The 14,040-nt window shown below is 41.4% G+C and overlaps 1 long non-coding RNA gene and 1 pseudogene across 2 annotated transcripts in view; both read left to right on the forward strand.

The window, feature by feature from the left end:
• The window catches only part of LOC116085059, a 122,943-nt gene extending 115,890 nt beyond the window's left edge, over positions 1-7,053 (forward strand). For both annotated transcript variants that reach the window (XR_004116386.1, XR_004116388.1), the window contains 2 exons: positions 5,215-5,250; positions 7,019-7,053. This is a non-coding gene — a long non-coding RNA (uncharacterized LOC116085059). The remainder of the gene's footprint in view (positions 1-5,214; positions 5,251-7,018) is intronic.
• A 708-nt stretch (positions 7,054-7,761) lies between these two features.
• Positions 7,762-12,973, forward strand: LOC116085195 (annotated as a pseudogene).
• Positions 12,974-14,040: the final 1,067 nt, after the last annotated feature.

Here is a 14,040-nt window from a genome sequence, read left to right on the forward strand (position 1 = left end):
AATGTAGTAACTTTACAGCTCCTGTTCCCAACGCCTGTTCTAACTGTTAGAACATCCTTAGAATTGTATAGACTTTGGGTTGGGGTAATTTTGGTGTGTGATGTTTTTATTTATTTGCAAGTCTTTGGGGTTTTGTTTGTTTGTTTATGTCATAAAGTTTATAAGGTTAAAAAGAGCAGCAAACAGGAAGCAAGACTGCCACTAGCAACATGAGGAATCTTCTGAGTGTCTCAGACCACTCTTTCCTGGCTTCCTATTTTCCACAGATACAGAGTATCTTCAAACTTGGATTTCATTGTTTCAGTCCTCACTTAAAAGGATCCTGGATTTGGGAGAGCTCAAACCCGGCAGCCCATAGACGCATTGTGGCTTCTCATGCTGCCGTAGTGGGATCCATAGGCTGACTTTCTGTTTCTGCACAGCCAGCTAGGGGTTGACTTTCCCAGCGTGCCTAGTGTTGCAAGGCACATCCAGCCTTTAGAAAGGACAGAAAGCAGCAGCCCCTCCTCTGGCTCCTGCTAAATTCCTTTCTCTTCATTCAAGAAACACCCCAGTCTCTATTTTTGGGTCCCCCCCTTTGATCTACATGTCACTTTTTATACTACCATACTTGTGGAGTTAAAGTTCTAGACAACACGAGTGTGCTATGGTATCTTTCTGGAAATTAAAAAATACAAGACTATTTATTTATGTCATGTGCATGTGTGTGGATACAGCACATGTGGCAGTCAGGGGACAATTTGAGGGTGTCAGATCTGTCACTCTACTATGTGGAGCCCAGGTACTGAACTTGGGTGTTCAGGCTTACTGACAAGCGCTTTCACCGATCAGTTGTCATGCTGTCCTCTGGAGCATTTTTGTCCAAACCAACCGGAAATGCAGAAGTGCCTAAGTCTGGGTTGTGGTGAGGCATGGCACACTCATCATGAAAGTGTAAATTCAATTTTCAGCACTTTTCCTGGGTTAGTTCTATGTATTTTCTCCTTTCTTCCAGGACGAATCTTTGGATTCAAAATTTTAAAGTTAGTGCATTCCTGGAGGGTTTTTGTTGTTGTTGTTGTTTGTTTGTTTTCCCCCATCAGTAAGAAATTCACTTCTTTTTTAAAAAATCCAAATACTGGCATTGTCCAGAAAAATTTAACAGGTTTATTTATAATTGTTATAAATTTGAACTGTTAAAATGTGTTCACTGAAACAGTTTGCTTGCATTGATGCTTGACATCTTGCATTTATATTAAAACTTCACACATAAATAAAAGCAGAGAAGCTGCCAATACCTGATTCTGTTCCCTGTTTCCACTCGTAATCATATACTTCGGTGCCTTTGAACCCATGAAAAAAAATACCTAACATTCAGAACTACTGATAACGGGAACAAGAGGAAAAAATTATTTTGAGAATAAGATGTTTCCTCTCAAAGTGGACTCTTAAGCACATTCTCCACATATGCGGCGTGCTAGCTGGATATCTTTTGGCATAATTGTTACACGTTTGGCATGGATAACACCCAGGTTGGTATCTTTAAAAAAGCCAACCAGATAGGCCTCACTTGCCTCCTGCAAAGCACCAATAGCTGCACGCTGGAAGTGCAGATCTGTTTTGAAGTCCTGGGCAATTTCTCGCACCAGACGCTGAAAGGGGGAGCTTGCAAATCAGAAGTTTAGTGGACTTCTGATAGCATCTGATTTCACAGAGTGCCACAGTACCAAGCTTGTAAGGATGAGGTTTCTTCACCCTTCCAGTAGAGGGCACACTTTTGAGAGCCACTTTTGTAGCCAGTTGTTTCCTGGATGCTTTACCACGGGTGGATTTGCGGGCGGTTCTATTTGAGCTATGGTATGGGTATGGCTTTCTTAACTCCTTTCTCCTTCGGCTGAGGCTGGAGCTAGGCAAACAGGCGGTGGCACTGGGGTTGAGAGCAGCTGTAGCAGCGCAACGATGGCTGCGAACACCTTTCCTGGAGAATTTTTAAGCAAGTTTTCTTCAGGAGATAGACTGTGGTTTTAATCATCATGATTTTGTCTGTTTTGCTCTCTCTGTCTCTCTGTCTCTCTGTCTGTCTCTGTCTGTCTCTCTGTCTCTCTCACTTTGTGTGTGTGTGTGGTTGTGCTATGGCTTCAGCCTAAGATAGTACTCATGCTAGGCGCTTGTTTGACCACTGCATCATGTCCCACCCCTTAATCACTTTGATTTGATTGAAGCAAAGGTCAATCTGTTTCACAAAACAATTGTGTCATCTAGCTGCATACTGATTGTTACCTAATGGTGTACCAATTTCTTAGATGTGCTGGGATCTTTTAGTGTGTGAATCTTTTAGTGTGAATGGATCTCCCAGTCCATTCTCCAAGTAAAACTTCCTTCATTTATACTGGTTTGCCTGGGAGGGATGGAGTACTTCTGTCCTCTGCATACGTGGATGGAGAGTGTGTGCACATAAGGGCAGAAAACCACCTCCTTGTCCTTCATGAGCTTCTTACCAGAAGCAGACTCCATTGTAGAGGAAACGTCAGCAGTCCAGATGGCTTACTTCGCATCCTCAACTTTCAAGGGCTGTAAAAGCTTAATTCAGAAGGTCTTAACACAAGGCTGCTACAAATTTTAAACAAGAAAATTAAAGCATTATAATTCTGGTGTGACTTAATTAAATGTAAGAGAGAGCCTGATTTTTTTTTTCCTTTGTGGTCACCTTATTAATCTGTTTTCACTTATTGTAACGCTCTTCCTTCATTCACCCCATAGACTTACTTCTGTTTCATGTAAGTAGATCTTCATGTCACAAACCATGAAAAAAAAAAAGCTACAGTTTCAATACCTAAGGTTTTTTTTTTTCATGGATTTACTTTAATATAGTGTCATTCAAATGGCAATCTGTCTGTCTCCCGCCCCCCCCGCCCTCATGTGTGTTGATTTGTAAGAAAAAGCCCTGATAATTTTTTCTATTATAGATGAAGAATGGGTACTCTGTCCCCTAGCCTCGAGTGTTCTCTAGAATAGGACTGAACTATGGCACAAGGACAGCAGGAAGTGATAGTTTTTTTTTTAAGTTATTTTACATGCTCCTTTGTAGGTTTTTTTTTTTTTTCACTGTTAAGGCTGCATTCACTGCAATGGTGCTTGTCTTCTATGTTTAGACATGAAAGTGGATGTCATTGTTGAATGGTAACATGGGGGAATGACTATGTGACAGAAGTATGTAAAGTATCTTGTAATTCAGTAGGAGAGTCAAAGTCGGCCTCAGCTCTCTGCATTCTCAGGGATTCAGAAAGGATTAAAGCAACAATAGCTAGAGCCTATACACGGAGTAACTGAAGGATAACATTCCTTGGACCTCAGAGACCTCCTTGTGAAAGGACTCAGGCAATTAAGGTCTTTAGGAAATCTAATGGGGTCATTTGTGAATGCCATCTTCAGGGAACCTGGCAAACTGTCATCTCAGAGATCAAGGGAGGTCACTGGCTTGAGGGTGGGACATGAGGAAAATGGAGTGCCTGTTTCCTGCCAAGTGTGTCTAAATACTCTTAGTCTGATGCTGGCTATTTAAGAACAAAAACCAGAACAACACACTGACGAGGCTGAAAGCTAAAGAAGCAATGACTTTGTGCAATAAGCTCTCTTGATTTTCTACCTTGCATGATATATTCAAAGAGCCTGGGTTTGTTTTTTCCTCCAGCCAAGTTACTGAAGCAAAATTGTTTATAAATAATTGAAGTTGGCCAAACACCAAGTATTTATTAAATGCAAATGATGTGCCATGTTAAAGATACAAATAGAATACAAATAGGGAACTTTCTTTTGTCAGTTTAAAATCTCAGGGACATTCATATGATCTCTACCTTATCACAAACCCATGTGGGAGTGTTTGGGAAAGCATAGAGAGATTTCAAAGTGTGTGTGTGGGGGAAATAACAGTACGATATTCAACTCAAGAGCACCATACATTTCAAGTGGGACTGTGACAGTGGACCACTGCAGTGTGTCTACAAAGATTATAAATGATCTGAGAAATAAGTCACACAAAGAGAGATGGAAGTAATTAGATAGAAGCAAGGATATTAAGCAGATGAAGTTAGGGAGTGTTTTTTTTAAAAATATAAAATATTCAAAGGATTTTTCACCAGAAGAATGGATTAAAATTCCCTGCTGACACAGAACCAATGGGTAGAAGTTATAGAATGGTAATTAACTTCATACAGGAAATGCTTTGATTTGACCTGGAAAGAGGTTTTTTTTTTAAAATAGCTGTTATTATTATTATTATTATTATTATTATTATTGTAAACATTAAATCTGATGGTCTGGAGACCTGGAGCTATAGAAGACTGTGATGAGGTAGCAGTGGGCTGATAATTTTTCCCTCATAGTTTGCCAAGAGTTGTGGTATATTGCACCATATTACAGGTAATCTGTCAGGAATAAGATGCCTGGCGATTGTAGTAGTTACGTGTGGCGATGGGTGCTTTCCTGGAATAGCAAACGTGGGGATGGAGAGGAAACTTTAATCTTTAATGGGATGGGAAATGACCATGCAGAGACTAAAGGAGGAAAAAGAGTCTAACAAATTCTCCAAATCATAATTCTGGTAGGTAAGAGATACTATTGGCAGAATCCAAAGAGTCACAGGACGAGACACTGTGTGAATCCAGAGAGTCACAGGGCGAGACACTGTGTGCATGCTTTTAAGGGAGAGAAGGTAAAGGAGAGAAAGCAGGAGGAGACAAGTCCAGAGATGACTTTGCTCGTTCTTGGCAGACACTCAAGTGCAAAGACATGGTGGTCTGTTGGAGCTCTGAAATTAGTACAGGTGCAGCTAGAGATGTGGGGGATGCCTCTAGGGGGAGGCTCTTAGAGGGAGATGGGAATGGCAAGATAAGTTTGCACGAGCTCTGCAGTAATGGGTACTTAGACCATCTGTAGCGGGAGAGGGTGGCATGGGGGAATGGAAGGTTCAGGAGGCTGTACTTTTAAATTATTTTATAGATGCTGAAGTGCTCATCTTTGGGCTTCAGAGAATAAAGTGGTGACAACCTTAATGTCCCACTTGCTAACCCCTGCGTTCCAAGAGATGATTTTATTTCATCTTAGGTACATCTCAAGAATCATTACCATTGTGATTATCTTCATAAGGATGCTCAGCTTTCACTCACATAATTTTAGGAAAGCCTTCACAAGGAACTGTCAGCAACAACATATCTTGCTGCTTCTTCTTCTGCACAGGGTCCTCTTGGTGTCCCAGGAGTAACGAGGTCACAGGTAAGTAAAGGGCAGCATTTGTCTTTGTCATTCCCATCTGTGGAGAGTTGAGGACATTGTTTTCAAGTGACTCACACAATGGTGAAACTCACTGAATAGAGGGAGCCAATAACACATAGATAACATTTAGCTTCCATTTCTATAGCATGGGTATAGCTCAAAGGAATTTGTAGTTTGAAATAAACTCTCCCATAAGATAGCAGCTACCCTTTAATCCACAGTACTTGGGGTATGTCCACACTGGTTTCCTGCACCTAAGTGGAGTCTCTCTCTCAGGACTGAAGCACACACATGAACTAAGCAACCAAACCCACTATTTACACCATAGTTTACCCCCAGGATAGAAAAAGGTCTGTTTCAACATTCTGAATAATCACCAGGTGATTAGTGAGGCTAACCATCTCCTAATGAGTTGATTTACTCATCCACTGGGTAAAGAGTAAGCGGGCTGTGTGGAGAATGAAAGATTTTAAATGACAGCAACAATCCCTCATCCTCCCTGCCGTGCACCAATATAATCATAATCATAGTAGTAGTAGTAGTAGTAGTAGTAGTAGTAGTAGTAATAATAATAATAATAATAATAATAAAGAGTCCCTGTCCTTTCCTCAGAAATGCTGTAGGCTTTGGTGGGAGATTTCTCAGAAGTCTACTTCAGTTGCTCAAATATTTATGGATATGTACAGACAGTTTTAGACTTGTTTTAAAATAAAAGTCTTATAAGTTATTGCAAACAGGACTTCAGCCCAGGCAGCATGCACTTTTAGATACTGGTAAACCATGCCGGATCTATTCACAAACATAAATTCTGTGTTTGCAACACAGTTTGTTTTGTCTTTGTTACAAAACCTGTTCTTAGTCCTGTGGGCAAAAGCCAGAAGTAACAATTATAAAAACCCCTGAGGCCCAGGTGGCCAAACTCTCCAGATCTTTTAGCCCCTTGACTGTGTCAAAAGTATCTGCAAATGAACTTCTTGGATGGCACATAAAAAACATTTGGATGATCCCTTTATCCACTCAACTGGAAAGCTCACAGCTCATACCAATGACCACATCCAAGTATGAATGCAGAGGTGCCCATAAGTGGTGTTTTTGAGGTAAGTACCAAGCCAGCTGAAACATGCTCTAGTATTAACCAAGAGGACCCGCTTTCCCCAAGGAATGATGAGTCAGGGCTCTATTTTTGTGGTTCAGCAGATGCTGTTAAGGGGTGGCAGAAGGTTGCCCCTTTCCCATCACCTTCATCTCCGAGATCCTCTCAGATCCAACATCAGGCTGTTGGCTACTCGTCATAAAGCTTCCTTGTCAAGTAGAATTCAGTGGATGAGCTATGAGCACACTTACAGTCAGATAATAGATGAAAGGGGCCTCAAGATAAACGAGGTGCCTACAGAAAACCGGGCAAGGTTGTTTAAAAGAAGATGGCGAAGGCCGTTAATTCTCATCAGGCAGTTTCAAAAGGCAGTGGGCACTTGACTTCTTCCTTAAGAGCACATTATCTCCCGCTTGTGTGAGAGGGGCCCTGGGCATGTTGAAAGGGTGAGAGAGCCTTTCTAAACTGACAACGTTAAATACCGTGTCCCCCCTTTTTTTGTAACAAAGATAAAACAGTTTGTGGCCTCCCTTTCAAGCCAACATTTTGACCAGTTTGTATCACAAAAATATCTGTTCTCCCTCACTCTGTTTCCCACTTCTCTCCCGCCCCGCCCAAAGTTCCAATAGCATCTTTGGGCCAGTAACACCAGTGCCTACCTTATTTTCTTTTCAGGGGCTGATCCAGTCTAGACGCCAACTGTACTACACTGCTAGGTAGCATCCTGTTTCTGTCTTTATGCTGCAGAACATGAATTTTAAAATGTGAGCTAAATGCAGGCTACTCGGCTTTCCTTCCTTTTCTTTCTTTCCTTCCTTCCTTCCTTCCTTTCTTTTTTCTTTCTTCCTTTCTTTCTCTCTATTTTTTTTTTTTTGTCCCACTGGAATAGCCACTACACCTCTAAAGTAAGTTGCATTGTTGGTTGGTATCTGCTTGTATGATTTATTAATAGCAAAAACATTCAAACTATTTTTCATTTGGCAATTAGATTATCTCCGTTATCTCACGAAAAGGAAAACAGTTTGCCCCAGATTGGCAAAGGACAGACTTTTCCTAGCTTTTCCTTTTCATTTTGTTGTGCAAGGGTTTTAAACCTCAGAGGAATGTAGTTAAAGGCAAATCTGAAAGATAAGGAAGAGAAAGTTATGTAGTTTTCAAAAACAACTTGCAGTGATTCCCAGATCGTGCCTCGTGCCTCACGTAGGCAGGTTCTCCTGCGACCTCACCTACTGTTCCCTGGTTTATTTGCTTTGTTCGTTATACTGTGATCACACACTGAGTGTACAGCCCGTGCTGCTGCAGGCTGAGGTCATAATCCAAACGTGAGCAAGAGTGCTGCTTCCAGAGTTTAGAGCAGGGGACTGTCAGCTGCTGCTGCTCAGCCAGATGGACTAGACACCAGGAAAAATGAACAAGGCATGCCCAGCCTAGGCTGGGGGTTGAGGGTAGGTGTCCCGGGATGAAGTGTACTTATGCTAAAGGGGCAGCTAGAGTCCTAAGTCCTTCAGGTAAGGAAAGTTGTGACAGCAAGAGGTCAGAGAGGATGTGGAACAAGGAGAGGCAGGGGTGAAGGACATGGCCAGCCCCCAGCCCTCCTGAGGTCTGCGGTCAGGCTGTGAGTATTGCGCCAAAGCTTTGGGGTTGCTCCCACCACTGAAAGGCCCACACAGTTGGCTGTCTGCCACAGCTCCACTCCAGCAGCATTGCCTCTCTGTCCAACTCCTCTCGGCCTGAAGCATCTGTTCTTCTTCCTCCTCCACAGGTGGTTTGGTTCGCTCACCTCGGCCTGAGTGAGAATTCTCATGTAGGTGTTCGATGAGACCTCTGCTCAGACCTACAGTCTCCTCATCGCCATTCAACTTTCTATGTTTTGGACTTGTCTGTTGAATGGAAGCCCCGAAGTCCCTAGGAGGACTGAGTCAGGACTCAACTGAAATTGTCGTGGGACCTTCTGATAACCGCAGCCAACTCCCAAGTCTGAACAGGCTGATGAGATCAGCGAGGAGCCTTTGAATTTTGACATTGAGAAACGGAAGCAGGACATGCTGGGCAAGGGGATCTCCCAGCTAATAGCAGAGGGCTACCATATGGGCGTAGTGGAGGACCACATCTCCCTCCTCCATGAGTACAATGACATCAAGGACAGGAAATACCTAAAAGCAAAAATGCTGCTGAAGCAAACTGGCTTTGGCCCGAGGTGTCAGCACCAAGGAATTGTAATCGGATTTTGACCTCGACCCGAATGATTGAGCAGAGTCTTGGAGATTTTTTTAGCCACCACCTACAGGGACAGGTAGATGGGGACATGAAAATCAGAGAGCTCAGACAGTACATTTAGCTGGTTTCCAGATTTAAAAATGCTAGAAGCAGGGTATTGGGAGAGGTGAGTATTGTCAGTTCTAAGGTTCTTACAAGTAATTACTTATGGATGGATATGTGTGGCTGTCCCTTTTGTTAATGACCATAGAAGCACTACAAAAGAAAAAAAGGAATTTAACTGTATACATGAAACCAAACAAAATTTTTATATTTTTATATTTTATGGGATTTTTATATTTTAATCACTGAGTAAAATAGGAAGGTGACACATGTACTCGTACTTTTTAAATGTGCACTAATTAAGTGTTTATATGTATCTGTATTGTACCTTGGGACTCAAAACCATCCTGGGATAGTTTTGATCAAACGTAATTTGTGTTAGTCTGTTGCTTTTGAATTCTCATGTCAGAAGCGACATCTTTTAATTCTCAAGACCATGACCAGCCTTGGAAGGATTTGAAAGAAAATATAGCCCCAAGTTGATCTATGAATTTGGGAAGAAAGCCTTTTCTGCAACGGAAGAGTACAATGTTGCCCAGTTCTCAGAGGTGATTGGTCATGATGATGGTGGTGGTTGTGGTGACAATGATGATAAAGTGATGTGATAACTGTAACTGTCAAAGACAACTTGTATTAGTGTAATGGCAATGGAAATGAGCGAAGTAGATGGTGTGAGAGATGTAAGGATATATAGTTATTTGAGATTGGTAGTATCTCTGTTCATATTACCTATTTATACACTATCCACTTAGCACCAAGCTAGAAGGAGGATCCAGAAATACCATCTGCAAAAGTCTGGCTCATGTAGAAACAGTTTAAGACTGCATAGGCACAGATGTCAGGTGATCCTAAAACCAAATAGTTTTGGAAGAAGAGCAAAGGCAATAAAACTAAATTAAGGGTGAAATAATACCGAGATTCTAATCATAACACAAGTGCTAGTGAAAACGAAAGTGTGCCAGCTAACTCCACCATCAAAGTGAATAAAATGCACTTCCCACACCACCTGGGGGTTCTTGTTGAAAACGTGAGATGTGTATCTTACAGATATGAACTTCTAAGATGTGCTTAGGTTTATATGAACTTATGTTAGTTAAAACATAGCTAAGAACATGTCCATTAACACAAATATCAGGATATTGTATTGTCAAAACATTAAAGAATAAAGAAAATATGAAAAACCAACAAGATACTTTATCACATCAATTTTCATGTTGGTTCTCAAATATCAGGAGATTTTATTAGGTAGAAAAATGAGGATATAGATAGTAGCTTAGAAGTTCTGAAGTAAACATATGGGTTACTTCAAAAGACACTGGTGGGTATGTGTGTGTGAATGCTTAGTGTATGTGAAATTGGAGATTAGGTGTGTGTACATGCTTAGTGTATGTGAACTGGAGATTAGGTGTGCACATATTCTTAATGTATGTGAACTGGAGATTAGGTGTGCACATATGCTAAATGTATGTGAAATTGGAGGTTAGGGTTGCACATATGCTTAGTTTATGTGAAATTGGAGATTAGGTGTATATATACATTTACTGTTTGTGAAATTGGAGATTAGGTGTATATACATACTTACTGTTTGTGAAATTGGAGATTAGGAAGTTTATTTATGCAGTTGATATCAGTTGAGTGCCTTGGTTGCCAAAAATTGAATGTCTCCTTAGGCTCCATCAAAAGGGGTGTGTGTGTGTGTGTGTGTGTGTGTGTGTGTGTGTGCACGAGCTCACACGCACACATGAGAGCACTTGTCTACAGTCTAGCGAAAGTGGTGATCCTGCTTTGTTTTGTTGCAGTCCACTTGCACTTGAAACATTGTAATTAACATTGAGCACCACACTTTCAGAAGAACATCAGGCACGCTAAAGTGTGCTTAAAGTTTGTAAATCGGGGGGCTGGGGTGATTGGAGAACCAGGAAATACTTAACTTGGCTGAGAAGGAGCGGTTATGGTTACCTTTATGTTACTGGGACCACATATATGGCAGCACGTATAGAAGGAGTTGGCTGTAGTTTATGTCTTCAGGTGGTACATCCAAATCACAGCAGGAAAAGCAGGGTAGTTGGTGGCTCTGCCCACATGTTGGGAGTCCAAGCTAGCTTCTCGCGTTCTGGTAGACCAGGAAGCAGGCTAGTATCAGAGCTGTGTATATGTTCAAGGTTCACCCCTAGGGTCCTATATCTGTCAACCAGGATAACACACACACACACACACACACACACACACACACACACACACACAGCACCTCAAAGGTTTGGCAGTGCCACCAGCTGAGGACCAAGTTTTCAGACTGTGAACTTGGTCCAGTGCGATGGCATTAAAACTTAAGCTCAATCTCTGGAACTCATGTAAAGGTGGAAGGAGAGACCTGACCCCGAGAGTTGTCCTCTGACCTCCATGTGAGGACCATGACACCCATGTGCCCACACTTATTCACACATGTTGTATGCACACATACAATAGTGAATTGATATTTTAAAAATCAAATATCTCAGCCAAACCAAAGAGCATTTGGGGGAATATTTCACAATCAGACCGTGGCAAGACTCACGGCAGGAGACATCATGTGTGAGAGGATCTAAGCCCCAGAAATTAAAATTAGGGTTGAATGCAAGCCATAGGAAGTAGAATGGGTGAAGAGAATGTACACTGCTTAGGCATCAGACTTAGAGAGAGGATGGACAGTCATGAAGAAACCATGTTGAATTATCTTAATTCTCATGCCAGCCACTGGGTGGGACCATTAGCCCAGGAAAGTGTGTCTTCCTTCATAGTAAGATGGGTGGCCTGGGGGTGCCAGGGAACTGCACCTGTACATTGACAATATGGCTAGTGATGGGTTAACCACCTACCAGTACATTCAGCCCATCTATTCCACTTTCTTAGGGAGAAGTACCAAAGTTAAGTGCATGGGACCTTTTAAATAGCTTTTGAGAGAAAAATACCTAAAAGTTTTGAAACTTGTGTTAACCTTACACAAACTTCCATGGGTATCCCTAGGTTGGTAACTTCAGTAACTCTTGTTACTGTTGTTTGTTTTGTTTTTTGTTTTTTAGTAAAGGAGAAATCTAATGAAACATCCACAAACTTGATTTTCTTGTAGCTTGGTGCTGGTGTGGGATAAATATTAGAGATTTTTTTCAATAAGAATGGAGGTAAAAGGTCTTTGAACAGTTGTCATAAAAGTATGACCTGCCATGACTGTATTTCCATGACTATTATTATTATTATTATTCCTTCAGATCTTATTCTATATCTCATTACCCATTTCCACCTTCCCACATAGACGCTGAGTTTCTTTCTTAGAACTTGTTATACTCTCTCGGGATGAACAAAGACATTCCTGGGTGCTAAATGTCCAGTCTCCCCCTAACGGTGATGCCTTGTGTTCTTAGCAAGCCTTCCTGGTCCCATCACGTGGTACTGTGTTTATTACTCACATGTTCTCATGGCTATGCTTCTATATAATATACAAAGAACCAAACTTATGAAAGTTAGTCAACTGGAAAAAGGAGACGCTTGCCAGATCTTATTTTGTTTTTTAATAGGCTAATTGCTTTGTGTAATGAGGAGATTAGAGGCGGAGCTGAGAGACGTTAAAGAATTACAGAGCTGAAAGACAAGGTTTACTTGAGAGTTGATCTGGGTGCAAAGGAGGGAAGGACTTTCTAGTCAGGTGTAGTCAGCATGCATTCTTCCTCCCTTAGGGAGAAGAGTATAGCCAACCCAGTGAAGAAAGTAAGTACTTCATTTTTAAAGAGCTTTTGAGAAAAAAACCACTAAGACTTTCTCTTCCTCTCCTCCTCCTTGTCCTCTTTCTTTTCCTCCTCTTTCTTCCTCCTCTCCCTCCCCTTCTCTTTTTAAAGGTTCATATTATTGCTGTTTCCAGAAATAGAAGATATGAAGTGTGCCTTGATGAAGAGGGAAATGGCCAACAGGCCCTGCCAAAGCCGGAGCTGCACTTCTGTGTGCCCACAGTTTGAGTAGTTGAACACAGACTCATTTCCAACACAGCAAAAGAAGAGCCTGCCTTTCACTATCAAGCACACACTGACTTTATTTCCTTGATTTTAAGTTGTTTGAAGTATTTCTTACTTTTAAACCCCATAGTGAAAGTAGCTCTTCCAAACAGTATATAACAACTACTCTAGGCAAAGTATGTGATCTTGATTTCTAAGACATGAGAGAAATTCTTGTTTTCTAGAAGTCTCTCTCTGGAAGGATGCTACATGCTGGCCTCCTTAAGCCAAGCAATGCCACCATGTTGGCCAATGTGGTGGACTTGAAAAAAGTTCTTGAGAATCCAAACTCTGTTTGCCTTTTATACTGAGTCATCTTTAGGTGTAGTTTTTGGAAATGTCTTTCTTATTTATTTCCAGAGACTGGCTTTTCTTGGATGTGCCAGAAAGGTATGCAAAAAGCAGGTTCAAGAAAAGCGCAGCCATGATTTTTCACTATCAGCTTCATCTTCCTGGAGAGAATCGGGTCTGCACTCAACTCCAAGGGACATTTTTTTATCTCACCCCACTGAGTTCTGTTTGAAACTTGTGCCACTTTAAAGCTAGTCAGCTCTAGGCTATAGGAGAATCCTGAAGTGTGCCATGGTCATTTGCCAAGAGTCTGAGTTGCAGCACCCACCACAGGTGGCTCACAACCATCTGCAACTCCAGCTCCAGGGAATTCAACATGTCTGGCCTCTGGGGGTGCCTGCACTCAGGTGCACATATATAGACACAGGCAGACAGGCAAGCAGGCATCCTAAGTAGCCTTGTTTCCTTTGGGATGATGTCTGAACACATGGGCATGGATCCAAAACTTGAGAATGGTATAAGTGAGTCCCATAGCTTCTCTCGGAGCATCTTCACAACACAGTTTTTGCACTGTGTGTTTCTAATGGCACTAGTAAAGGTACACATGCTGGACCAAAGACATTTTGAAATTTTGATTTTTTTCCATCAGATTCCCTTATTAGAAATTGCATGGTTCTCCATGAATCATAACAGAGCGTCAGACACTACTCACAACTTCCCTTGGCACTTAATGCCCAGGTACTTTCTGTCTCAAATGTATATATTGATGCGGTGGCAACAAGAAAACTTCACTAGACGAGAAACCCTGTCCTGAAAAAATCCAACTAAATCAACCAACCAACCAACCAACCAACCAATCAACCAACCAACCAAAACATCTCTTCCATATATCCCCAAATCTTTCCAATTTGAAGGTTCAAACTTATGACCTCTTCTTTAACTATTATGTGTGATACATACATGTATATATGTTCTCTCTCTATATATATGCATATATGTATATAGACATACATATATGTGTATGTATGTATATATACCTATAGGTTATTTAGGGTTAACGATAGG

This window comes from Mastomys coucha, unplaced genomic scaffold (assembly GCF_008632895.1).
Source record: "Mastomys coucha isolate ucsf_1 unplaced genomic scaffold, UCSF_Mcou_1 pScaffold9, whole genome shotgun sequence".
In the NCBI taxonomy this organism is placed as follows: Eukaryota; Metazoa; Chordata; class Mammalia; order Rodentia; family Muridae; genus Mastomys; species Mastomys coucha.